This window comes from Hyla sarda, chromosome 2 (assembly GCF_029499605.1).
Source record: "Hyla sarda isolate aHylSar1 chromosome 2, aHylSar1.hap1, whole genome shotgun sequence".
In the NCBI taxonomy this organism is placed as follows: domain Eukaryota; kingdom Metazoa; phylum Chordata; class Amphibia; order Anura; family Hylidae; genus Hyla; species Hyla sarda.
This window is the reverse complement of record NC_079190.1, coordinates 124740198-124767080: the sequence shown is the minus strand read 5'-3', so window position 1 is coordinate 124767080 and position 26883 is coordinate 124740198. Positions and strand designations below refer to the sequence as shown.

The 26883-nt window shown below is 44.9% G+C and overlaps 1 long non-coding RNA gene across 1 annotated transcript; it reads right to left on the bottom strand.

Moving 5' to 3' along the window:
• Positions 1-631: 631 nt before the first annotated feature.
• On the bottom strand, positions 632-21430 carry LOC130355396 (uncharacterized). The gene is made up of 3 exons (XR_008888504.1): positions 21352-21430; positions 5310-5376; positions 632-766 (listed from the first exon to the last, which is right to left on the bottom strand). It is a non-coding gene; the product is annotated as an uncharacterized LOC130355396 (long non-coding RNA).
• Positions 21431-26883: the final 5453 nt, after the last annotated feature.

The window sequence follows — 26883 nt, the reverse complement described above, 5'->3', positions numbered from 1 at the left end:
TGACACGGCCCAAGCCATCATTCACACAGGCTCAGCGGATCTACCACCTCCTTGCTGCTAACACTGTGCTTGAAAATACAATTCCCTGCAGCTGTGTAGAGAATGGTCTCCTTTCCATGCAGTTGCTCCACCCACTAAAGCACAATTCCAATTCCCTTCAGAGCATAAAGCCCTTCAGGGACTAAACCCTTAACTAGGGTGACCCCTTTAAAAATTCACTTTTATTTCATCCTTATAAAATTTCCCAATAATTGTGCTCAAAATAATACAAAAAGTGATGTATTAAGCACGACACTGCTCTCACTGATGGACTCGATGTGGTATAAGTGGATAAATGTAGATGAGGGTGGTGGTGCTCTGGTCAAAGCTGATACACAGGTGATATGGAAGGATATGAGGAAAAAAGATTAGACCGGCAGACTCACCACGATTCTCTTCTTCTTTATTTGCGTTAGCAAGTCATCGGCAGGTACTCACACACTTGGGGGATCGGGACGTGCAGTGGGGGGATAAACAGGCTACAGACTCAGTTCCGCACGGACCACCGTGCTTCCTCTGTTTGGTTTATAACTTATTCCCTTATTATAAGACCAATAATAGCCTAATATTTTTCCAATCCGGGTTGCTGTATTAAAATACTAAGTCCCTAGCATCCCCCAACGTTTCGCCAATAGGAACCGGCTTTATCAAGGTACGGGATACTAATTTCGAGCTTCAGCCCAGATGAGTGTTGGTAGGGAGGGAAGCTTTTCAGGGGAGCAAGGACCTGGTGAAGAAAATCATAGTATGACAGAGGATAATATGCAAATATTTAATCTGTCGTCCCATATCCTGACAACGGCTGAAAGATCCCTCCTTTTAAAAGGAATGACCTTTACACCCACACCTAGATTTGACAACTTTGAGTGGGTCAAAGATGTGAACCTGTTTGCATGAAAACTAGCCCTTTTCAAATGGCACAAAGAGAGAAATAGTGACAGTAATGACCAAAGATATAGGGAGAGCTTAGCACTAGAAGCCTTAAGAGATTTGGAACTGGAAAATGAGGGTGAGGAGATGACATTAAGGGCACCTTTCACACAATTCAAACCATGTTCTGTGTTGACACCATAATTTACACAATATTCAAACATCGAAACCTTTGTTGATCTTGTAACAAAATAAATTTAAAAAATTAAACCAGTACAAAGGAAGATAAATTCCAATCTGTCCATGGAGGAGCAAGTGGCCCTAAAAAAACTTACAATCGAATGAGGAAATAATAATAAAACCATCTGATAAGGGAGGAAATATCGTCCTGATGGACAGATTGGATTATATCGGTATGATAAGGGACATCCTGGAGGATGAGGAAACGTATGAAAAATTAACCCCTTAACGACGCAGGACGTATATTTACGTCCTGCGCCGGCTCCCGCGAAATGAAGCGGGATCGCGCCGCGATCCTGCATCAGATCGCGTCGGTCCCGGCGCTCATCAACGGCCGGGACCCGCGGCTAATACCACACATCGCCAATCGCGGCGATGTGCGGTATTAACCCTTTAGAAGCGGCGGTCAAAGCTGACCGCCGCTTCTAAAGTGAAACTGAAAGTGACCCAGTTGCTCAGTCGGGCTGTTCGGGACCGCCGCGGTGAAATTGTGGCGTCCCGAACAGCTGACCGGACACCGGGAGGGCCCTTACCTGCCTCCTCAGTGTCCGATCGACGAATGACTGCTCCGTGCCTGAGATCCAGGCAGGAGCAGTCAAGCACCGATAATGCTGATCACAGGCGTGTTAATACACGCCAGTGATCAGCATAGGAGATCAGTGTATACAGTGTTATAGGTCCCTATGGGACCTATAACACTGCAAAAAAAATGTAAAAAAAAAAGTGTTAATAAAGGTCATTTAACCCCTTCCCTAATAAAAGTTTGAATCACCCCCCTTTTCCCATAAAAAAAAATAAAACAGTGTAAAAAAATAAATAAATAAACATATGTGGTATCGCCGCGTGCGTAAATGTCCGAACTATAAAAATATATCATTAATTAAACCGCACGGTCAATGGCGTACGCGCAAAAAAATTCCAAAGTCCAAAAAAGCGTATTTTGGTTACTTTTTATACCATTAAAAAATTAATAAAAAGTGATCAAAAAGTCCGACCAAAAGAAAAATCATACCGATAAAAACTTAAGATCACGGCACAAAAAATGAGTCCTCATACCGCCCTTTATGTGGAAAAATAAAAAAGTTATAGGGGTCAGAAGATGACATTTTTAAACGTATAAATTTTCCTGCATGTAGTTATGATTTTTTCCAGAAGTGCGACAAAATCAAACCTATATAAGTAGGGTATCATTTTAACCGTATGGACCTACAGAAAAATGATAAGGTGTAATTTTTACCGAAATATGCACTGCGTAGAAACGGAAGCCCCCAAAAGTTACAAAATGGCGTTTTTTTTTCGATTTTGTCGCACAATGATTTTTTTTTCCGTTTTGCCGTGCATTTTTGGGTAAAATGACTAATGTCACTGCAAAGTAGAATTGGCGACGCAAAAAATAAGCCATAATATGGATTTTTAGGTGGGAAATTGAAAGGGTTATGATTTTTAAAAGGTAAGGAGGAAAAAACGAAAGTGCAAAAACGGAAAAACCCTGAGTCCTTAAGGGGTTAATAAGGGATCCAACTGAAAACTTCCTGTCTGAACTTAAAAACATCCTAGATACAGCCCAGAATAACAATCTTATTTCAGAAGAAGAACATACGTTTTTATTTATAAAACACCCTAGAATAGCAACATTCTACGCACTTCCCAAGACACATAAAAAATTCCCCCCTATCAAAAAAAGACCAATCGTCTCAGGAAACAACAATTTAACACAAAATGTAAGTAAGTATGTAGACACTATTTTGGCACCATTTGTCCCCACACTCCCTTCACATCTTGAGGACACAAAGGACACGGTGAAGAAAATGAATGATTTAATAGTCACAGGACACACTTCACTGATGAGTTTAGAAGGGTTATATAGTAACATTAAACACCACTTGGGATTAGAATCCACAAAATCATTCCTAAACACAAAAAGATTATTTTTGGATCATAATAATTTTGTACTAGAACTTTTGAGTTTCTTATTAACCCACAATTATTTTTTGTTTCAGGGAACCTTTTATGGACAGGTAAAAGGTACCTCTATGGGGACAAATTGTGCACCCACTTTTGCAAACTTGTTTTTAGGATGGTGGAAACACAATTTTGTTTTTGGTGAAGATACTTTGAGCACTTACACTGAGCACATTTAGTTTTGGGGGAGATATTTGGATGATGTGCTGATATTTTGGGATGGTTCACAGTCACTCTTTTTGGAACTTGTTGATTTATTAAACCAAAATGAAATCGGGATGAAATTTACGTATGAAATAGGAGGAAAATCTCGAAACTTTTTGGATCTGAGTATCTTTATTGATGGGGATAAAAAAATACGAACTAAAATATTTAGGAAACCAACAGCTACAAATAGCCTCTTGCATTGGAAAAGTTGGCATCCAAGCTCTCTTCGCAAGAGTATCCCTATAGGCCAATACCTACGAGCGAAGAGAAATTGCTCGCAGGAACAAGATTATGAAGAAGAAAGTAAAAACCTAATGTCAAGATTCTGTGCACAGGGATATCCCAAGAAATTTATGAGACAAGCATACAATAAGACCCAATCAAGACCAAGAAATACCCTCTTAGAAGAAAAAAAGGAAACACCCAATGCAGCTGGTATAATTAGATGCATTGGAATGTATGATGCCTATACACCCCAAATTGTTAAAATAATGGAGATATACTGGCCAATCTTACAGGCACATAGGGATCTGAGAGAAGTAATCAGTAAGAGACATACAAAATCACATCAGTATCACATACAAAAGAGGTCCAAATTTGAAGGATATCCTGGTGCACAGCCATCAAATTGAGATACCAACAGGGAATGATCAAACATGGCCATATGGTCATTGTGTGAACTGCCAATTTATGCCAAGAATAAAATAGTTTACTAACCCTACAGATGGTAGAATATACACAATTAGAGAATTCATAAATTGTAACAGCATAAACATAGTGTACGCCGCAATGTGTGATTGTCCCAAGATATATATAGGGAAAACAACACAACATTTAAGAAGACGAGTGGGGAAGCATTTAAGTACGATACGTACAAATGCTGACACCCCTCTATGTAGACATATGAGAACTATACATAGAGGGAATATAGAATCCCTAAAATTTTGAGGCAAAACAACAATTAAGTTAGGCCCTAGGAAAGGGGGTGTTGACAACATCCTACAAAGAGAGGAGGCAAGATGGATTTTCCGCCTTAGATAGAGCACCAGATGGCCTAAATGAAGGCTTCTCATTTTCTGCATTTTTATCCTAAAATGGGTTGTCTCAAAATCAATTGATGGAAAAGAAGAAAAATAAGTGTAATCTGAATAAGGGCAGAATAATTATCGTATTTATCGGCGTATAACACGCATTTTTTAGGCTAAAATTTTTAGGCTAAAGTCTTCCTGCGTGTTATATGCCGATAAGCCGCTGCAGTTCAATGATTTAAAGCGGGTGCTTTAAATAATTGAACTGCAGTGGCTTTTTCAGGTGCAGAGACCGCCAGCGCTGCCGGCTTCTCTGCCCCTGCCTGTCCTGGGGTCCCTGCTGCCGCCGCTTCTCTCCCCCTGCTATCGGCGCCGCTGCCCCTTCTCTCCCCCTGTCTATCGGTGCCGCTGCCCCTTCTCTCCCCCTGGCCACGGCGCGGCGCAATGACGAGTGACGTCACTCGTCATTACATCTTGCAGCGCATAGCAACGATGCAGGGGACGTCATACCGGAGGCCTGAAGCAGAGCGGACCCGACCCCGGCAACAGGTAATTATACAACCGGGGATTGGGGAGGTAACGGGGCAGCGGCGCCGGCAATGGGGAAGAGAAGGGGCAGCAGCGCTGATAGCCAGGGGGAGAGAAGCGGCGGCAGCAGGGCTCTAGACCCCAGGAAAGGCAGGGGAAGAGAAGTAGGCAGCGACAGCCTCTCTCCCCCTGCCTTTCCTGGGGGCTTCTGCGGGGTAAGAAACAGTGTATCGGGGTATACACAAGCACACACACGCACCCTCATTTTACCAAGGATATTTGGGTAAAAACCTTTTTTTACCCAAATATCCTTGGTAAAATGAGGGTGCGTGTTATAGGCCGGTGCGTGGTATACCCCGATAAATACGGTAATACAGAAAGATGACAGACATTCACTTGAGGGAAAAATGAGAAACAAGAAGAAATTATACTTACCAAATGAGGTTGGAGAAACCATGGGATCCAAGGGATATACTGGGAAAAATAAGAAGGAGCTTCCCCTCTGAAAAGAATAAGAATAAAAAGAAAAGAAAATACAGGCATTAAAACAATAAGAAAAATTCTAAGAACAATAAGGAAATAATTAATCCCCTCCCCCTCTCTTTCCCCCTCCCCTTTCCTATAATGCAAATCTTTCCATTATAGTTTTGGACCCGCGGGTCGCATCCCAATCTACTCACCAGTCCCGTTCCCCGGCTGTCACGTCTCTTTCGTTAATAGGTTCAGTATCCCAGTAACCCGTCTCGTCAAACCGCTCTCTATCTCTTCTGTTGACCTGTAGAAAGAAAAAAGGAGAGACCAGAGGGAGGCGCCTCGTGTGATACCGTATGGGAGTGGAATCTTACAGCAGTTTGTGGTCAAAATAAATGACCCCTAGGTAGTGGCTGCTCACCTGAGAGCAAGTCAGAACTTGCATATCAACCCACAGTGGGGTTACAAAAATTCACGGAGTACTGGAACCGCTGCTAAGCCGGAGGTCACAGGAAAAGGAGGAAGACCAATCCTGATAGAGCTTGTGATGTGGAAGATGAGAAAAAGACCTCTAAAGGCGCTGCAGACTCCAATGGAATTAAACCGAAGCCAGAGATGTAGCAATGGTACAAAACACTGGGAGGTTTATTGCAATAGATAAAACAATAAAGTGGATTACGCGTTTCGGGGGAGCCACCCCCTTCTTCAGATCAGAATACATGCAGTGAGATATGCAGAGTTTAAATATGTACAAAATGGGCGCCAACCACTTAAGTGGGAGGAGCCAAACATGTTTATGTCACATGATGCAAAAAACAAAATATAATAAATGAATCTAAGAAAAACATCCAGTACACATTTAACAATTGTATCAGACCGTTGTAAACATAAAATTACAAAAGCCATCTTAATAATACAGTAAAAAATGTAAAACAAGCATACAGAACATAGATCTCCGTTGGCAGTGTCCGGACCGTCAGAGGTAAACATCCGGCGCATGCTGGATGAGCCGATGCTGATACCAGATGTAAACATCCGGACTATGCCGCGGTCCGGATGCTGTCACAGACGCCACCCACTTACACGCACCAGTATTGTTGATAAACAAATACTGTGGTCACGGGCATCGGGCCGGACGTCATAGGACCAAAAACAGCCAACGAATACAAGGGCCACAGACGCGTTACTATGAGACGATCGTCACGTGACCGGAATGAACAAGTAGGTGTTCAGAGACAACGGAATTGACCGATGTTGAGCTGTCAGAGGTAATTTGGAAGAAGGTAAAATAATGTTGTGAAAATAATGGAAGTGCAAAGATGCATAAAATCAATATGTAGTGAATGGAGGAAAATAGGCTACTAGACATATATGCCATATCAATGGGGAAATTGAAAAATTCAAAATATGCGCAAATGTAGTATATAGACATACGTGTGTGAATGAATGAATCATGTAGTGCTCACACCAAATTTTTCTGGTGTAGCGCCCACATGGAATACTAGACTGTGGTACTCATAGGGTTAGAATAAGCAAAAAAGCCCAATTAAAAAGAAATATATTAAACAAGGTAAGAAAAATGGAAGCCAAATAGAGACAAACATATATCCCTACGTATGGATGATATATGTCCTAGCGTTCTAAAACCATAATAGAAAAATATATATAAAAATATAAAAATATATAGATATATAATATCCCTTAGTGCAGATTATTATAAGCTAAAAACACAAGGTGATATATAAAACTGAACGTGTCCGATCTGGGATAAGAGGATGTATGAAAAATATTTATAAGATATTTAAAATATTTAAAATATTGAAAAAATAGTAATAATAAATATTCTTAATTTAGCGTATTACAGATTACATTCTATCATTTCGTTCAGACCCCTGGGTGTTAGGGTGCCCAGGGTGTGAATCCAGAAATTTTCCCTCCTCCTTAACGTATTGAATCTCTGGTTCACACTCTTTGTAATCTGTTCAATGGGGGTAGCCAGAATACAATTGAAATCCCCACTGTGTTTCTCAGTCAGATGTCGAGAAACACTGTGTAGGAGAAAACCATGAGCTGTATTGCTCCGATGTTTGTTGAGGCGTTCCCTAAAACATCTGATCGTCCTTCCCACGTATTGCAAGCCACAGGGGCACTGCAATACATATACAATGTATTGAGATCTACAGTTTAACAGTGATTTTATAGGGAAAGTGTCCCCCGTAGTAATGGAGGTAAAGGTTTTGCATTTATGTGCAATATTGGAACAGCATTTACACCGTGCCATACCGCAGCGATAGCTCCCTGTAGTGTCAAGAAAGGTGGAGGAACATGTAATCTGAGATTTCAGCTTACTGGGAGCTATCAGATTACGCAAGGTACGAGCTCTACGAAATGTGATGGGAGGTTTAGATGGAAGAAGGCTGTTGAGATGGGGGTCTGCGGTTAAGATGGACCAATGCTTGGTTAGAATCTTTCTGATGTCTTGGTGTTCTCTACTGTAAGTAGTTATGAAATTTGTAGAACGATTAGTGATGCTAGTAGATGCAACATCCGCCTTGGGAAGTAGACATTTAGCTTGGTCGAGAGAGAGAGCTCTACTGAAAGAAGATTGCACAAGGGAGGTAGGATAGCCTTTCGCTTTGAACCTGGCTTTTAAGATGTTACTCTGAGAGATAAAATTCTCCTCCCTTGTGCAATTTCTCCTTATTCTTTTAAATTGCCCAAAAGGTACATTAACCAGCCATTTTTTGAAATGGCTACTATCAAAATTGAGGTAACTATTGCTGTCAACTGGCTTGAAATATGTTTTTGTAAAAATTGACGTGTCGTCATGGGAAACCAAAACATCTAGAAACTCAGCATGATTGGTGTAAACTGACTGTGTAAACCGTAGAGACCAATCATTGGTATTGAGATACGAAAGATACTCATCCAGTGCAGACCTATCGCCCTTCCAGATTATGAATATATCGTCGATATATCTCCGATAGTATATACAGTTAATAAACAAAGGGTGTGTGTAAACAAAAAGTTCCTCAAATAGCCCCACAAATAAATTTGCGAAGCTAGGGGCTACCTTTGACCCCATGGCAGTGCCTGTATGTTGCATGTACAGCTGGCCCAGAAATTCAAAATAATTATGTGGTACCTCCACCCTACCAGGTACACATTTACCATCCGTGTCTTCATCTAATGCTGTTCGACCGCCCAACATATTACCATCCACTCGGTCTCCCACTTTATTGAACAATGGCGCATTACCCTCAACTGGTACATTATCCACACATTCATCTTGTTCTCCACCTCTTGGTCCCTCCACATCCTTTGGTTTAGTACATCTTACATCCATTACTCATACACACTCTGGTTTAATACATTCCACAGATGTCCCTTCTTCTGGTGTATCTTCACCCCATCAACACGTTTCTGGTCTAGCTCCTAACATCAAATCCATCTCCCACTCTACAAATCCCAATTCCGTTTCATCATCTTTTTCTCAAGATATTGCCACACAAGACCTACTGGACCTTATGGGTCACATTAACAACTCACAATCCAACCTGCCTTCGGGCAGATACTGTAATGATTCCGATACCACTTTAGATGATTCCCTCAGCATCAACGCTAACATAGATACCCCTTCTAGACGAGTTTCCACACAGCTATTTTATACTCCCACTGGTACTACTCACAGTTCAGTTTACAATACTACACACAACTCAGTATCATCAGATGGTTCCCCCAGTAATAACACCACGGTTTTTTTAGGTCTACCATCTCTCATCAAGACCCCACCACTGGTGGTGAACCCGGTGGATTTCCCCCCCCTGGAGCACGTCCACATTGCACTCCCTTTGGGTACAAAAAGGAAAAACCGAGAAAGAGGGGATGCAGAGGAGGACGTGCAGTCAGGGAGAGAAAAGAAACTAAAAGAACATATACTAAGAAAAACATGTACTTAGTCAAAATATTTAACCTCTCCACATATGTGTTGGATGAGGTACAACAAAGGGTCCTTGAAAAAGGGCTCTCTTTTTGCCCCACTTCCAAATCAAACAACTTTGACCTGTTCATGGATCTAAATAATTTCATACGTAAAATCACCATTAAGAGATTTTTCTCTCTTAAAGAGCATGATGGCTCTTTATCCGCTATCACTGCCAGTCAGGACTCTGACATGACACCTCCACCTATACATACAGAGCTTCATCCTAAATCTTCTTTTTATCCCGTTCATGCGAAAGGCCACTTTATAGACACTTTCTCTAATCTAGTCCAAACAGACTTTGATAGACTGACCAAGGACACCACAAAGAAATACTCTTCCAATCTTACACATGTCGAAAGTATAGCGATAAAATCGCTTTCTGATAACAAATCTATCATTATCCGCCCTGCCGATAAGGGGGGCGGGATAGTCATACTCAACAGGGATGACTATATCACAGAGGCTCACAGACTCCTGTCAGATAGCATGTACTATCGCCCCATCTCACACAATCCTACGAAGCAATTTTGTAAGGAATTGTTATTATTGGTTGAGTCTGGTGTCTCCCAAGGCATTCTATCCAAGTCTGAGAGGGACTTCATACTTATTGAGGAACCTGCCCTGCCATTATTCTACTATCTACCTAAAATCCACAAAAACACCACTAACCCCCCTGGCAGACCCATAATTTCAGGAATCAATTCCCTGTCCTCTAACCTTGCTCACTATATTGACCTACTTTTACAGAACCATGTCACTAATCTCAAATCGCATCTTAAAGACACCACAGAGTTCATCAAATCCATTTTGGAAGTTCCATGGTCTACAGATTATCTTTTTGTTACAATGGATATTGCATCTTTATACACAGTTATTGAACATCAAGCAGGTATCAAAGCCGTTGCACATTTCATCTCCAATGACCCCAATATGCCCGCGGCCCAGGTAGATTTTATTCTACAAGGGCTCAATTTCATTTTAACACATAATTATTTTGAATTTCTGGGCCAGCTGTACATGCAACATACAGGCACTGCCATGGGGTCAAAGGTAGCCCCTAGTTTCGCAAATTTATTTGTGGGGCTATTTGAGGAACTTTTTGTTTACACACACCCTTTGTTTATTAACTGTATATACTATCGGAGATATATCGACGATATATTCATAATCTGGAAGGGCGATAGGTCTGCACTGGATGAGTATCTTTCGTATCTCAATACCAATGATTGGTCTCTACGGTTTACACAGTCAGTTTACACCAATCATGCTGAGTTTCTAGATGTTTTGGTTTCCCATGACGACACGTCAATTTTTACAAAAACATATTTCAAGCCAGTTGACAGCAATAGTTACCTCAATTTTAATAGTAGCCATTTCAAAAAATGGCTGGTTAATGTACCTTTTGGGCAATTTAAAAGAATAAGGAGAAATTGCACAAGGGAGGAGGATTTTATCTCTCAGAGTAACATCTTAAAAGCCAGGTTCAAAGCGAAAGGCTATCCTACCTCCCTTGTGCAATCTTCTTTCAGTAGAGCTCTCTCTCTCGACCAAGCTAAATGTCTACTTCCCAAGGCGGATGTTGCATCTACTAGCATCACTAATCGTTCTACAAATTTCATAACTACTTACAGTAGAGAACACCAAGACATCAGAAAGATTCTAACCAAGCATTGGTCCATCTTAACCGCAGACCCGCATCTCAACAGCCTTCTTCCATCTAAACCTCCCATCACATTTCGTAGAGCTCGTACCTTGCGTAATCTGATAGCTCCCAGTAAGCTGAAATCTCAGATTACATGTTCCTCCACCTTTCTTGACACTACAGGGAGCTATCGCTGCGGTATGGCACGGTGTAAATGCTGTTCCAATATTGCACATAAATGCAAAACCTTTACCTCCATTACTACGGGGGACACTTTCCCTATAAAATCACTGTTAAACTGTAGATCTCAATACATTGTATATGTATTGCAGTGCCCCTGTGGCTTGCAATACGTGGGAAGGACGATCAGATGTTTTAGGGAACGCCTCAACAAACATCGGAGCAATACAGCTCATGGTTTTCTCCTACACAGTGTTTCTCGACATCTGACTGAGAAACACAGTGGGGATTTCAATTGTATTCTGGCTACCCCCATTGAACAGATTACAAAGAGTGTGAACCAGAGATTCAATACGTTAAGGAGGAGGGAAAATTTCTGGATTCACACCCTGGGCACCCTAACACCCAGGGGTCTGAACGAAATGATAGAATGTAATCTGTAATACGCTAAATTAAGAATATTTATTATTACTATTTTTTAAATATTTTAAATATTTTAAATATCTTATAAATATTTTTCATACATCCTCTTATCCCAGATCGGACACGTTCAGTTTTATATATCACCTTGTGTTTTTAGCTTATAATAATCTGCACTAAGGGATATTATATATCTATATATTTTTATATATATTTTTCTATTATGGTTTTAGAACGCCAGGACATATATCATCCATACGTAGGGATATATGTTTGTCTCTATTTGGCTTCCATTTTTCTTACCTTGTTTAATATATTTCTTTTTAATTGGGCTTTTTTGCTTATTCTAACCCTATGAGTACCACAGTCTAGTATTCCATGTGGGCGCTACACCAGAAAAATTTGGTGTGAGCACTACATGATTCATTCATTCACACACGTATGTCTATATACTACATTTGCGCATATTTTGAATTTTTCAATTTCCCCATTGATATGGCATATATGTCTAGTAGCCTATTTTCCTCCATTCACTACATATTGATTTTATGCATCTTTGCACTTCCATTATTTTCACAACATTATTTTACCTTCTTCCAAATTACCTCTGACAGCTCAACATCGGTCAATTCCGTTGTCTCTGAACACCTACTTGTTCATTCCGGTCACGTGACGATCGTCTCATAGTAACGCGTCTGTGGCCCTTGTATTCGTTGGCTGTTTTTGGTCCTATGACGTCCGGCCCGATGCCCGTGACCACAGTATTTGTTTATCAACAATACTGGTGCGTGTAAGTGGGTGGCGTCTGTGACAGCATCCGGACCGCGGCATAGTCCGGATGTTTACATCTGGTATCAGCATCGGCTCATCCAGCATGCGCCGGATGTTTACCTCTGACGGTCCGGACACTGCCAACGGAGATCTATGTTCTGTATGCTTGTTTTACATTTTTTACTGTATTATTAAGATGGCTTTTGTAATTTTATGTTTACAACGGTCTGATACAATTGTTAAATGTGTACTGGATGTTTTTCTTAGATTCATTTATTATATTTTGTTTTTTGCATCATGTGACATAAACATGTTTGGCTCCTCCCACTTAAGTGGTTGGCGCCCATTTTGTACATATTTAAACTCTGCATATCTCACTGCATGTATTCTGATCTGAAGAAGGGGGTGGCTCCCCCGAAACGCGTAATCCACTTTATTGTTTTATCTATTGCAATAAACCTCCCAGTGTTTTGTACCATTGCTACATCTCTGGCTTCGGTTTAATTCCATTGGAATCTGCAGCGCCTTTAGAGGTCTTTTTCTCATCTTCCATATCTCTTCTGTTAACGGAGAAAAATTGGACTGCACTGTGCGCTACCGCACTGAACCCCTGCCCAAGAGCATTGGACTTCACCATGAAAAAATTGAATTTATCGTTCTGCCTAACTGCACCTCTGAAGTTCTTACTCCTACCCTCGACTGGACCACCGGGGAGATCAAAAATTGGGGTCCTTCTTGTCACAAACGATGCCTCACATCTGCTCCCACTTGTCTAACTCCTGAGGTTCCACCTTTACCAGGCCCTCCCAAGGCTTACCAGGACTTTTCTGATGTTTTCTGCAAAAATCAAGCAGAGATTGTCACGATGCCGGCTGGCAGGAGGTGGATCCTCTGTGCCAGAGAGGGATTGGCGTGGACCGTGCTAGTGGACCGGTTCTAAGTCACTACTGGTGTTCACCAGAGCCCGCCGCAAAGCGGGATGGTCTTGCTGCGGCGGTAGTAACCAGGTCGTATCCACTAGCAACGGCTCAACCTCTCTGACTGCTGAAGATAGGCGCGGTACAAGGGAGTAGACAAAAGCAAGGTCGGACGTAGCAGAAGGTCGGGGCAGGCAGCAAGGATCGTAGTCAGGGGCAATGGCAGGAGGTCTGGAACACAGGCTAGGAACACACTAGGAAACGCTTTCACTGGCACGATGGCAACAAGATCCGGCGAGGGAGTGCAGGGGAAGTGAGGTATACATAGGGAGTGCACAGGTGAACACACTAATTAGAACCACTGCGCCAATCAGCGGCGCAGTGGCCCTTTAAATCGCAGAGACCCGGCGCGCGCGCGCCCTAGGGAGCGGGGCCGCGCGCGCCGGGACAGGACCGACGGAGAGCGAGTCAGGTACGGGAGCCGGGGTGCGCATCGCGAGCGGGCGCCACCCGCATCGCGAATCGCATCCCGGCTGGAGGCGGGATCGCAGCGCACCCGGTCAGTGGATCTGACGGGGGCGCTGCAGTAGCGAGAGTGTAGCGAGCGCTCCGGGGAGGAGCGGGGACCCGGAGCGCTCGGCGTAACAGTACCCCCCCCTTTGGGTCTCCCCCTCTTCTTAGAGCCTGAGAACCTGAGGACCAGACTTTTGTCTAGGATATTGTCCTCAGGTTCCCAGGATCTCTCTTCAGGACCACAGCCCTCCCAATCGACCAAAAAAAATGTTTTCCCTCTGACCTTCTTGGAGGCCAGTATCTCCTTTACGGAGAAGATGTCCGAAGAGCCGGAAACAGGAGTGGGAGAAACAAGTTTGGGAGAGAAACGGTTGATGATGAGTGGTTTAAGAAGAGAAACGTGAAAGGCATTAGGAATACGAAGAGAAGGAGGAAGAAGAAGTTTATAAGAGACAGGATTAATCTGGCACAAAATTTTGAAAGGACCAAGATAGCGTGGTCCCAATTTGTAGCTGGGAACACGGAAGCGGACATATTTAGCGGAGAGCCATACCTTGTCTCCGGGAGAAAAAATGGGGGGAGCTCTTCTTTTCTTATCAGCAAACTTCTTCATGCGTGATGAAGCCTGTAAGAGAGAATTTTGGGTCTCTTTCCATATGGTGGAAAGATCACGGGTTATTTCATCCACAGCGGGCAAACCAGAGGGCAAGGGAGTAGGGAGGGGGGGAAGAGGGTGACGGCCGTACACCACGAAAAATGGGGATTTGGAAGAAGATTCAGAGACTCTGAAGTTGTACGAGAATTTGGCCCATGGTAGAAGATCTGCCCAGTCATCCTGGCGGGAAGAAACAAAATGCCGTAAATAATCACCCAGGACTTGGTTAATTCTTTCTACTTGCCCATTGGATTGAGGATGATAAGCAGAAGAAAAATGTAATTTAATCTTGAGTTGTTTACAGAGAGCCCTCCAGAATTTTGACACGAATTGGACGCTTCTATCCGAGACGATCTGCGTGGGCAACCCGTCAAGACGAAAAATGTGTACAAAAAATTTTTTGCCAACTGAGGCGCAGAAGGAAGACCAGGAAGAGGAATAAAATGTGCCATCTTGGAAAATCGATCAACGACCACCCAAACAACAGTGTTGCCACGGGATGGGGGTAAGTCTGTAATAAAGTCCATACCAATCAGAGACCAAGGCTGTTCGGGGATAGGCAGAGGATGAAGAAGACCAGCAGGCTTCTGGCGAGGAGTCTTATCCCGGGCACAGACAGTGCAGGCCCGCACAAAATCAACAACATCCGTCTCCAGAGTCGGCCACCAATAGAAACGAGAGATGAGTTGCAAGGATTTCTTGATGCCCGCATGGCCTGCGAGATGGGAGGAGTGACCCCATTTGAGGATTCCGAGGCGTTGGCGTGGAGAGACGAAGGTCTTCCCTGGAGGAGTTTGCCTGATGGAGGCTGGAGAAGTGGAGATCAGGCAGTCAGGAGGAATGATGTGTTGCGGAGAGAGCTCTATTTCCGAGGCATCCGAGGAACGAGAGAGAGCATCGGCCCTAATGTTCTTATCGGCAGGGCGAAAGTGAATTTCAAAATTAAACCGGGCAAAGAACAGAGACCACCTGGCCTGGCGAGGATTCAGCCGTTTGGCAGACTGGAGATAGGAGAGATTCTTGTGATCGGTGTAAATAATAACTGGAAATTTTGATCCCTCCAGCAGATGCCTCCATTCCTCAAGTGCTAATTTAATGGCCAGTAGCTCTCGATCCCCGATGGAGTAGTTCCTCTCCGCCGGAGAGAAGGTCCTAGAAAAAAACCCACAAGTAACAGCATGCCCGGAAGAATTTTTTTGTAGAAGAACCGCTCCAGCTCCTACTGAGGAGGCATCAACCTCCAATAGGAAGGGTTTAGATGGGTCAGGTCTGGAGAGCACGGGAGCAGAAGAAAAGGCAGACTTGAGCCAATTAAAGGCGTCTTCCGCTTGAGGAGGCCATGACTTAGGATTGGCATTCTTCTTGGTTAAAGCCACGATAGGAGCCACAATGGTGGAAAAATGTGGAATAAATTGTCTGTAATAATTGGCGAACCCCAAAAAACGTTGGATAGCACGGAGTCCGGAGGGGCGTGGCCAATCTAAGACGGCAGAGAGTTTGTCTGGATCCATTTGTAGTCCCTGGCCAGAGACCAAGTATCCTAGGAAAGGAAGAGATTGACATTCAAACAGACATTTCTCCATTTTGGCATAAAGTTGATTGTCACGAAGTCTCTGAAGAACCATGCGGACATGCTGGCGGTGTTCTTCTAGGTTGGCAGAAAAAATCAGAATATCGTCCAGATACACAACAACACAGGAATATAAGAGATCACGAAAAATTTCATTAACAAAGTCTTGGAAGACGGCAGGGGTGTTGCACAGGCCAAAGGGCATGACCAGATACTCAAAGTGTCCATCTCTAGTGTTAAATGCCGTTTTCCATTCATCCCCCTCCCTGATGCGGATGAGATTATAAGCACCTCTTAAGTCCAGTTTGGTAAAGATGTGGGCACCTTGGAGGCGATCAAAAAGTTCAGAGATAAGAGGTAGGGGGTAGCGGTTCTTTACCATGATTTTATTAAGTCCGCGGTTGTCAATGCAAGGACGTAGGGAGCCATCTTTTTTGGAAACAAAGAAAAATCCAGCTCCGGCAGGAGAGGAGGATTTGCGGATAAAGCCCTTTTTTAAATTTTCCTGGATGTACTCAGACATAGCAAGAGTCTCTGGGGCGGACAGAGGATAAATTCTGCCCCGGGGTGGAGTAGTGCCTGGGAGGAGGTCAATAGGACAGTCATAAGGCCTGTGAGGAGGTAGAGTCTCAGCTTGTTTTTTGCAAAATACGTCAGCATAATCCATATAGGCCTTAGGGAGACCGATTACAGGGGGAACCACAGGGTCACGGCAGGGAGTACTGGGAACCGGTTTAAGGCAGTCCTTGAAACAAGAGGTACCCCAGCTCTTGATCTCCCCTGTGGACCAATCCAGGGTTGGGGAATGGTGTTGAAGCCATGGTAGTCCAAGGAGAATTTCGGAAGTGCAATTGGGGAGGACCAAAAACTCAATTTTTTCGTGATGAGGTCCGATGCACATTAGGAGGGGCTCCGTGCGGTAACGTATGGTACAGTCCAATCTTTCATTGTTAACACAATTGATATAGAGGGGTCTGGCGAGACTGGTCACCGGGATGCTGAACCTGTTGATGAGAGAGGCCAAAATAAAATTTCCTGCAGATCCGGAATCCAAGAAGGCCATAGTAGAGAAGGAGAAGGTAGACGCAGATATCCGCACAGGCACAGTAAGACGTGGAGAAGCAGAGTTGACATCAAGGACTGTCTCACCTTTGTGCGGAGTCAGCGTACGTCTTTCCAGGCGGGGAGGACGGATAGGACAATCCTTCAGGAAGTGTTCGGTACCGGCACAGTACAGGCAGAGATTCTCCATGCAGCGTCGTGTCCTCTCTTGAGGTGTCAGGCGAGACCGGTCAACTTGCATAGCCTCCACGGCGGGAGGCACAGGAACGGATTGCAGAGGACCAGAGGAGAGAGGAGCCGGGGAGAAAAAACGCCTCGTGCGAACAAAGTCCATATCCTGGCGGAGCTCCTGACGCCTTTCGGAAAAACGCATGTCAATGCGAGTGGCTAGATGAATGAGTTCATTTAGATTAGCAGGGATTTCTCGTGCGGCCAGAACATCTTTAATGTTGCTGGATAGGCCTTTTTTAAAGGTCGCGCAGAGGGCCTCATTATTCCAGGATAGTTCTGAAGCAAGAGTACGGAATTGTACGGCGTACTCGCCAACGGAAGAATTACCCTGGACCAGGTTCAGCAGGGCAGTCTCAGCAGAAGAGGCTCGGGCAGGTTCCTCAAAGACACTTCGAATTTCCGAGAAGAAGGAGTGTACAGAGGCAGTGACGGGGTCATTGCGGTCCCAGAGCGGTGTGGCCCATGACAGAGCTTTTCCAGACAGAAGGCTGACTACGAAAGCCACCTTAGACCTTTCAGTAGGAAACTGGTCCGACATCATCTCCAAGTGCAGGGAACATTGTGAAAGAAAGCCACGGCAAAACTTAGAGTCCCCATCAAATTTATCCGGCAAGGATAGTCGTAGGCCTGAAGCGCCCACTCGCTGCGGAGGAGGTGCAGGAGCTGGCGGAGGAGATGATTGCTGAAGCTGTGGTAGTAGCTGCTGTAGCATCACGGTCAGTTGAGACAGCTGGTGGCCTTGTTGCGCTATCTGTTGTGACTGCTGGGCGACCACCGTGGTGAGGTCGGCGACAACTGGCAGAGGAACTTCAGCGGGATCCATGGCCGGATCTACTGTCACGATGCCGGCTGGCAGGAGGTGGATCCTCTGTGCCAGAGAGGGATTGGCGTGGACCGTGCTAGTGGACCGGTTCTAAGTCACTACTGGTGTTCACCAGAGCCCGCCGCAAAGCGGGATGGTCTTGCTGCGGCGGTAGTAACCAGGTCGTATCCACTAGCAACGGCTCAACCTCTCTGACTGCTGAAGATAGGCGCGGTACAAGGGAGTAGACAAAAGCAAGGTCGGACGTAGCAGAAGGTCGGGGCAGGCAGCAAGGATCGTAGTCAGGGGCAACGGCAGGAGGTCTGGAACACAGGCTAGGAACACACAAGGAAACGCTTTCACTGGCACGATGGCAACAAGATCCGGCGAGGGAGTGCAGGGGAAGTGAGGTATACATAGGGAGTGCACAGGTGAACACACTAATTAGAACCACTGCGCCAATCAGCGGCGCAGTGGCCCTTTAAATCGCAGAGACCCGGCGCGCGCGCGCCCTAGGGAGCGGGGCCGCGCGCGCCGGGACAGGACCGACGGAGAGCGAGTCAGGTACGGGAGTCGGGGTGCGCATCGCGAGCGGGCGCCACCCGCATCGCGAATCGCATCCCGGCTGGAGGCGGGATCGCAGCGCACCCGGTCAGTGGATCTGACGGGGGCGCTGCAGTAGCGAGAGTGTAGCGAGCGCTCCGGGGAGGAGCGGGGACCCGGAGCGCTCGGCGTAACAGAGATCTTACCTCCTCATAGCCCCCTTCCTGGTATCACTCTGCCCCGTGGCAAGATTCACCCTCTGCCCCCCCCTGCCCATTCCCACTTCTTCTGGAGTTGCTTCTTCTGGAGTTTCTCCCCGGAGCGCTCACGGCGTTCTCCTCTCTGCAGCGCCCCGGTCAGACCTGCTGACCGGGAGCGCTGCACTGTCACTGCCGGCGGGGATGCGATCCGCGTAGCGGGACGCGCCCGCCCGCGGGTCGCATCCCAATCTACTCACCTGTCCCTTTCCCCGGCTGTCACGTCCCGGCGCGCGGCCCCGCTCTCTAGGCCGGCTCTCTGAGATTTAAAGGGCCAGTGCACCACTAATTGCTGCCTGGCCCAATCAGTGTCAATTAACTTCCCTGCTCCATGTGAATAAAAACCCACTTCCCCTTCCTGTCCTGGCCGGATCTTGTTGCCTTAGTGCCTAGTGAAAGCGTTTTTGTGTGTGTCCATTACCAGTGTTTCCAGACCTTCTGCCGTTGCCCTTGACTACGAACCTTTGCCGCCTTCCCTGACCTTCTGCTACATCTGACCTCGCCTCTGTCTAGTCCTCCTGAACCACGCCAGTCTCAGCAGTCAGTGAGGTTGAGCCGCTACCGGTGGACACGACCTGTTTGCTACCGCCGCAGCAAGACCATCCCGCTTTGCGGCGGGCTCTGGTGAAAACCAGTAGCAACTTAGAACCGGTCCTCCAGTACGGTCCACGCCAATCCCTCACTGACACAGAGGATCCACCACCAGTGTCCTCGCTGCATACCAGTCCGGATCCTGACACATATATACTGGGGGAGCAGATCCTGCCCTTGTGGTCTGATCCCCAGCATAAAAATGCATACAATGGGGGATGCCTGCAACAGACTACAAGTGCCACAATGGCATCCTACACCAGATAAACGGTGTGGATGTGTGTAACAATTATAATAATATAATACAAGAATTTAGGTGCACTACTGTGGGAGATGTGAACAATGACATTGGCTAACCCTCAACGCTGATGTTAAAACATTAGCCAGTATTTCCTTACATGAAGGACATACCTGAGTCCGCACACCAACACCAAGGTTTCTCAAGTGGCACGGGACCTAACACTAACCTACCTGTGCGTGATAAGCAAAACCAGGGCCAGTGGGCAATTACAGCAGGTCCGACTCACAGCCTGTTCCCAGTTACCTCCAGTGTGGCTGGGCACACATACAATGGAGGAGGGAGGCAGACTATAAGCCCCACCTAAGTTGGCTGATATGGTTGCCGGCCTCACAGGAGGACCTTAATGCTGCCTAGAATAGTAATAAAGGCGCATTAAATGTGGAGTTTTTCCATCTCTAAGTATAAAATTTAGACAAAAAAAGAGCAACTGGCCGGCAAGAGGTGCTCAACCCCAAATGCAGTTGTGCATATATACTGGGGGAGCAGATCCTGCCCTTGTAATCTGTTGCTAAGGGTGATCGCCAGCATAAAAATGCATACAATGGGGGATGCCTGCAAAAGACTACAAGTGCCACAATGTACCAGGACACAATAGCATATCTGTACGCCCGATGTCCTGAAGGGGTAAAAATAAAATTTTTGTGTTAAACATAGTTTAGTCATTGTGTAGTCATTTTTTTAATACACATTCCCTTTAAGTATCGGAATGCAATTAAACTTTTACCTAAGGGAAGTGACTTACAAAAGAGTGCATGACTGTGTAATTCCACTTTCACCATTGTGCCAAAAGCACAAATGCACACAAAAAGAAAAGAAAACAGAAGCACATGATGGCAAGCATTAAGATAAAAAATGTTGTGGCAAGAGTGAATAAAATAGTTAAGTATTATCCTAACATATCTAACATTCTGTATAAAAATATGTGAATAATTTGTTGGAATACAACACTTCACGTCTACATGTACAAATATTGATGGTATTATCTTTAATCTAATCTAGTTCCTCTTTTAACAAATCTGCTGGTCAAAAGGTGCCCAGGGGTTGCTAGGCATCCTTTCTTCACAGAAAATGTCTGTATTCTTTGAACAGCCAGAGCAGCCTTCAAAGACTCATGCTGCAAACGTTGCTTTGTGGTCATCTAGGAATAGAAAAATGTAGAATAAAGGAGTTATTGAACTGATAGCTGTGACTTATACAGACAGTAATAGGAAAAGGGGAAGCAAGTTTCTCTCCTGACATTTAAAGCCATCAATGGGATACAAGGCAATTATTTGAGAACTAGTGATAATTAAAAAAAAAAAAAAGGCTTCTAAAAAAGCGCACGTTTGTAAGGTAAAAGGAGAACAGGATAACAATTACATTAAAGTTAACCTTGGTTTTAAGAGTTACTTGAAATATTACTGACAACGCAGTGCACAACCTGTCCCCTCCATACATCTCCGCCCTACCTCTCCACGTGTTATCTCTGGTTCTCACATGACCTTTTTTTAATCTGTTCTCTTCTTGTTTTATCCTACATTGTCAGAACAATTTCCTCTGTGCATGCCCAACAGTCTGTGCTTCTACCTTTGGTTGCCGGGTATTCTCTTTCCATGCAGCAGTCCAAGTCCCCAAGGGCAGGGCCCTATCTTCTGGCTATTCTGTCAGTCAATATGCTCATGTAGTCTATAGAGAGGAGAACAATGAATACATTATGGCCCCTGATGAAGCAAGTCCTACGTGAAACACACATTAGGGTTCTTTCCCATTGTCACAGATTACATTGGTTTTACTATTTACACCTATACAGTGATCCCTTAACTTACAATGGCCTCAACATACAATAGTTTCAACTACAATGGTCTTTTACTGACAGTCCAGATCTGTGAAACATGTCAATGGCTGGAAGAACTGACCAATTAGAATGGGCATTAACTGGTAGAACACCTGTATTCACTGAATTCCTGTCTGATAGTGCCCCCTACAGTACAGGGAGGTACAGTATTACATGTTCTGTACCACTCTTAAAGGAGTACTCCGATACACCACAAAAAAAAAATGCCACAATGTAGCCCATTAACTGTAGCCCATTAACTTACCTGTCCAACGACCCCTCAATCTTGTTAAATTGCCTAGCCGTTCTCCTGTTGCGGCCGCCCGAAGTTCCTGGCTCGCGCTGGGAAAAACTACATCTCCCAGCATGCCCGCTCCTGACATCCGGCCAGCTCCTGCCCTCCCCCTGATTGAGTGACAGCACTTAGGTGGGCTTTTGCTGAGCTGAGCCTATGGCAGCTCAGCTCAGCGCAGTGACTCATGGGATCGATGAGTCACCGGGCGAAAATGGTGCAGGATCGTGAAAAAAAGGCAGTCAAGCGCCATCAAAGGCACCAGCCTCACGGCCTGATGGAAAACCGAGGAGAAGTCCGGGAAGAAGCCGATATGGACAAGAAGCACAGAAGTGCGATACAGCTGTTACTTCCACACGGAGGCTCCCGGCGTCCTTGCCAGTACACCTGCTTGACACCGCACCTTCGTTTTCATGCTTGATGAATAAAGGATAAGAAATCACGACCTTGGTGAGTGCCATCTGATCATTTCTTCATTGAATATTTGAAGTTACACGTCTGCTCTGCTGATTGAGCACCACCTCAAGTCTTAGTTATTCACCTGTTAAGCATTTGTACTTTTCCGGACTATCAGCAGTGCTGGTCTATATCTCACTACATAGATTTGTAAATTACTTCTATATGAAAATCTTAATCCTCCCAGTACTTATCCGCTGCTTTATGCTCCACAGGAAGTTCCTGTCACCTCTGTCCATGTCTTGACACCTCTGTCCATGTCATGAACTGTCCAGAGCAGGAGCAAATCCCCATAGCAAACCCATCCTGCTCTGGACACTTCTTGACATGGACAGAGGTGTCAGCAGAGAGCACTGTGGTCAGACAGAAAAGAAATTCAAAAAGAAAAGAACTTTCTGTGGATCATACAGCAGCTGATAAGCACTAGAAGGATTAAGATTTTTAAACAGAAGTAATTAACAAATCTGTTTAATTTTCTGGCACCAGTTTATATTAAAAAAAAAATTCCACTGGAGTACCCCTTTAAGGGCAAGCTGGACCATGAAGCATATTTGCCCAAGGCTGCTCCCCCTAGTACTTTATGACATCAGCGGGCAGCGGGCCAAAACTTTATTGCCACTCCGCCTCCACGGTTCTAATACCTGTGTCTTCCTGTACTTCGTAGTTACAGACGTGAGACACATCTACTTAAACACAGCCCTCATGTCACATCCGCTTCACCAAAGAGGAAGTAGATAGGACTGCAGGCCCGAAGCCACTGCGTCACTGTGACAATTAGATAAGAGAGTCTGGGTAGTGAGAAGGGACTGGAAGCATCAGGTCAGTCAGTCAGTTTCCTTGGATGACCAGATGAGTCGCCTGAACCTGCTGCTTCTATGAAATAGTATAATGTCCCCTGTCATTCACTGCAATGGATAGATTTCTTACAGGTTGACTATGGTGCAAAGTAGTCTAGCATCAGCCCTTCCTACAGGGTGGAATTAAATGTTAACATCCACTATATTAAGAAATTGCTTTTAATACAGGTAATAGGTAAAGTATTTTAGACCCTCAATATGTGTACGTGCACCAAATGTATTAAATAATCGCATGGCGTGTGACAAAGATGGCGCTTGTATGCATGTTTTTGAAATTACACTTCAGTAAACCACTATGTATGGTGACTTTTTCTATGACTTTTTAACCAAAAGCAACAATATATGCAACTTTTTTCTAATGCTGTCCACAGCCTCTTTTGTAAGCCAGGTTTGAGCAGGTGTACATTTGAGACAAATGAAGGGCTTTACAGCAAAATGTGTTACTTTTCACCATAGATTCATGACTACTACAGAAGAACAACGTGATTTTGAAATACCTACACATTCATCGGGAAAATCGGGTACTTTAAACGTAAATCAAAAATATAGTCTACATGCAATGATGAATTTCCCCTATGCAATTTCAGTAAAAGGTACTGTATATATACCATACACAGTATTTAAATCTATTCATGAATGCAACAAGCATTAAAGGGTACCTCTCATCAAAAAAACTTTTGATATATTATAGATTAATGTATGCAGAATAACTTTACAATTGCATGTTATTAAAAAATATGCTTCTTTCTATTTAATTTTCCACTTTGAAGAAATGACCACTAGGGGTCTCCCTACCAGTCCTGGCAGCAAGCATTTCAGACTCATGCTGGAGTCCTAAACACTACGAGCTGCCAGTCTGCTTTGTTCTCAAAGGAGAACACTCAGAGCTGCCAGCCTGCTTTGTTCACAGCCTGTTTGGCTGTCTGCTTCCTGCTGTTTACTCTGTATGCTGGCATCAGCTCTAACAAACAGCAGATCTGTGGGGGTGCCAGGTTTTGGCAGCTCACTAATCTGATATTGATGACTTATCTTGCCCAGAAAGTTTGCCCAAAGAAAACCTTTAAACTTTGACTCCACATCCTAGATCATCATGGTACTATTTCACACTTTTAGAAAGCTTTAAAGGTACCGGTCATGATGATCCAGCGGGATATGTGTAAACCAGCTGCCATTCTCCTAGCCGGAGACTTGGCCTAACATGACGCGATTAGAATAAAAATACTGGAATTTCCATGAAAAGTCTGACAGCAAGTTTACACATATCCTGCTGCTGGGTAATCAGGACAGGTACATTTTATGGGGACATTTAAAAGTAGAACAAAAAATATAGACAGTGGAAGCTGCTGCATAAATCTGAACTTGGATTTCTCTACGGTTTTGGGCATGGACTAGCTCCATCAGTAGGATTTTCTGTTTTTTTATTGACCTGATGAATTTGCTACACAGAATCTATCTGTAATCCAAGCAGAAACACCAAATTAAGTGAAAAGTCACTTATTTTTTTTAAGCGGTTTAGACGATGGGGAAGATTACCATTTGAATATCATGGGATGCTATTTAAAGGGGTACTCCGGTGGAAAACTTTTTTTTGATGAACTGGTGCCAGAAAGTTAAACAGATTTGTAAATTATTTCTGTTAAAATATCTTAATCCTTTTGGTACTTTTTAGCAGATGTATGCCACAATTACTTTTTGGATTTCTTTTTTGTGTTGTCCACAGTGCTCTCTGCTGACACCTCTGTCCGTGTCAGGAACTGTCCAGAGCAGTATAGGTTTGCTATGGGGATTTTCTCCTGCTCTGGACAGTTCCTGATACGGACAGAGGTGTCAGCAGAGAGCACTGTGGACAACACAAAAAAGAAATGTAAAAAGTAAATGTAGCATACAGCTGCTAAAAAGTACCAAAAGGATTAAGATTTTTTAATAGAAGTAATTTACAAATCTGTTTAACTTTCTGGCACCAGTTCATAAAAAAAAAAAAAAAAAAAGTTTTCCACCGGAGTACCCCTTTAACCCCTTAAGGACACAGGGCGTATCCATACGCCCCCGTTTCCAAGTCCTTAAGGACACAGGGCGTATGGATACGCCCTGAGCATTTCCGGCCCCCGCTGCTAGCTGGAGGGCGAGTCGGTGCCGGATGCCTGCTGAAATCGTTCAGCAGGCATCCCGGCATATCGCCCAGGGGGGTCATGATGACCCCCCATGTCGGCAATGGGCGCAGATCGCTGAAAAATTCAGCCCAGCGATCTGCGGCGGATTCCGGGTCAATCGGGTCTCAAGTGACGGCCCCGAACAGCCATAGCCAGCAGGAGTGAGGTGGCACTGGTGGCACCTCACGATCGCCCTGATTCGTCGGCCGGTTTACCGGCCGACCAATCAGGGCACCTGCTGCGGGTGTCACTCCCGATCCCCGGTGTCAATGTTGGGATCGGGGCCCCAGGAGCGGCGGCGGCGAGGGACTGACCTGTGCCCCGAAGCAGCAGTAGGAGGTGAGTGACAGCCTCCTGCTGTTGCTTAGCAACAGCTCCCAGCATGCAAAAAGGGCATGCTGGGAGTTGTAGTTATGCAACAGCAGGAGGCAGACCACCACAACTCCCAGCATTCCCTTATGGGCATGCTGGGACTTATAGTTTTGCAACAGCTGGAGGCACATTTTTTCTATGGAAAAGTGTACCTTCAGCTGTTGTATAACTACAACTCCCAGCTTGCACAAACAGCTAAAGTGCATGCTGGGAGTTGTAGTGGTGCATCTGCTGGTTGCATAACTACAACTCCCAGCATGCCCGTTGGCTGTCGGTGACTGCTGAAAGTTGTAGTTTTGCAACAGCTGGAGGCACACTGGTTGTGAAACTCAGAGTTAAGTAGCAAACCAGTGTGTCTCCAGCTGTTGCATAAATACAATCCCCAGCCAAAGTAGTATGCCTCCAGCTGTTGCATAACTACAAGTCCCAGCATGCCCTTCCGCTGTCCGTACATGCTGGGGGTTGTAGCTTTTGCAACAGCTGAAGGCACACTGGTTGCAAAACACTGAGTTTGTTACCAAACTCTGTGTTTCACAACCAGTGTGCCTCCAGCTGTTGCAAAACTACAACTCCCAGCATGCACTGATAGACCGTACATGCTGGGAGTTGTAGTTTTGCAACAGCTGGAGGTATTTCCCCCCCCCCCCCCCCCAATGGGAATATACAGGGTACACTCACATGGGCGGAGGTTTACAGTAAGTATCCGGCTGCAAGTTTGAGCTGCGGCAAATTTTCTGCCGCAGCTCAAACTGCCAGCGAGAAACTACTGTGAACCCCCGCCCGTGCGACTGTACCCTAAAAACACTACACTGACACACAATAAAATAAAAAGTAAAAAACACTACATATACACATACCCCTACACAGCCCTCTCCCCTCCCCAATAAAAATGAAAACGTCTGGTACGACACTGTTTCCAAAATGGAGCCTTCAGCTGTTGCAAAACAACTACTCCCAGTATTGCCGGATAGCCACTGACTGACCAGGCATGCTGGGAGTTTTACAATAGCTGGAGGCACCCTGTTTGGGAATCACTGGCGTAGAATACCCCTATGTCCCCCACTTTGCAAGTCCCTAATTTAGGCCTCAAATACGCATGGTGCTCTCACTTTGGAGCCCTGTCGTATTTCAAGGCAACAGTTTAGGGTGACATATAGG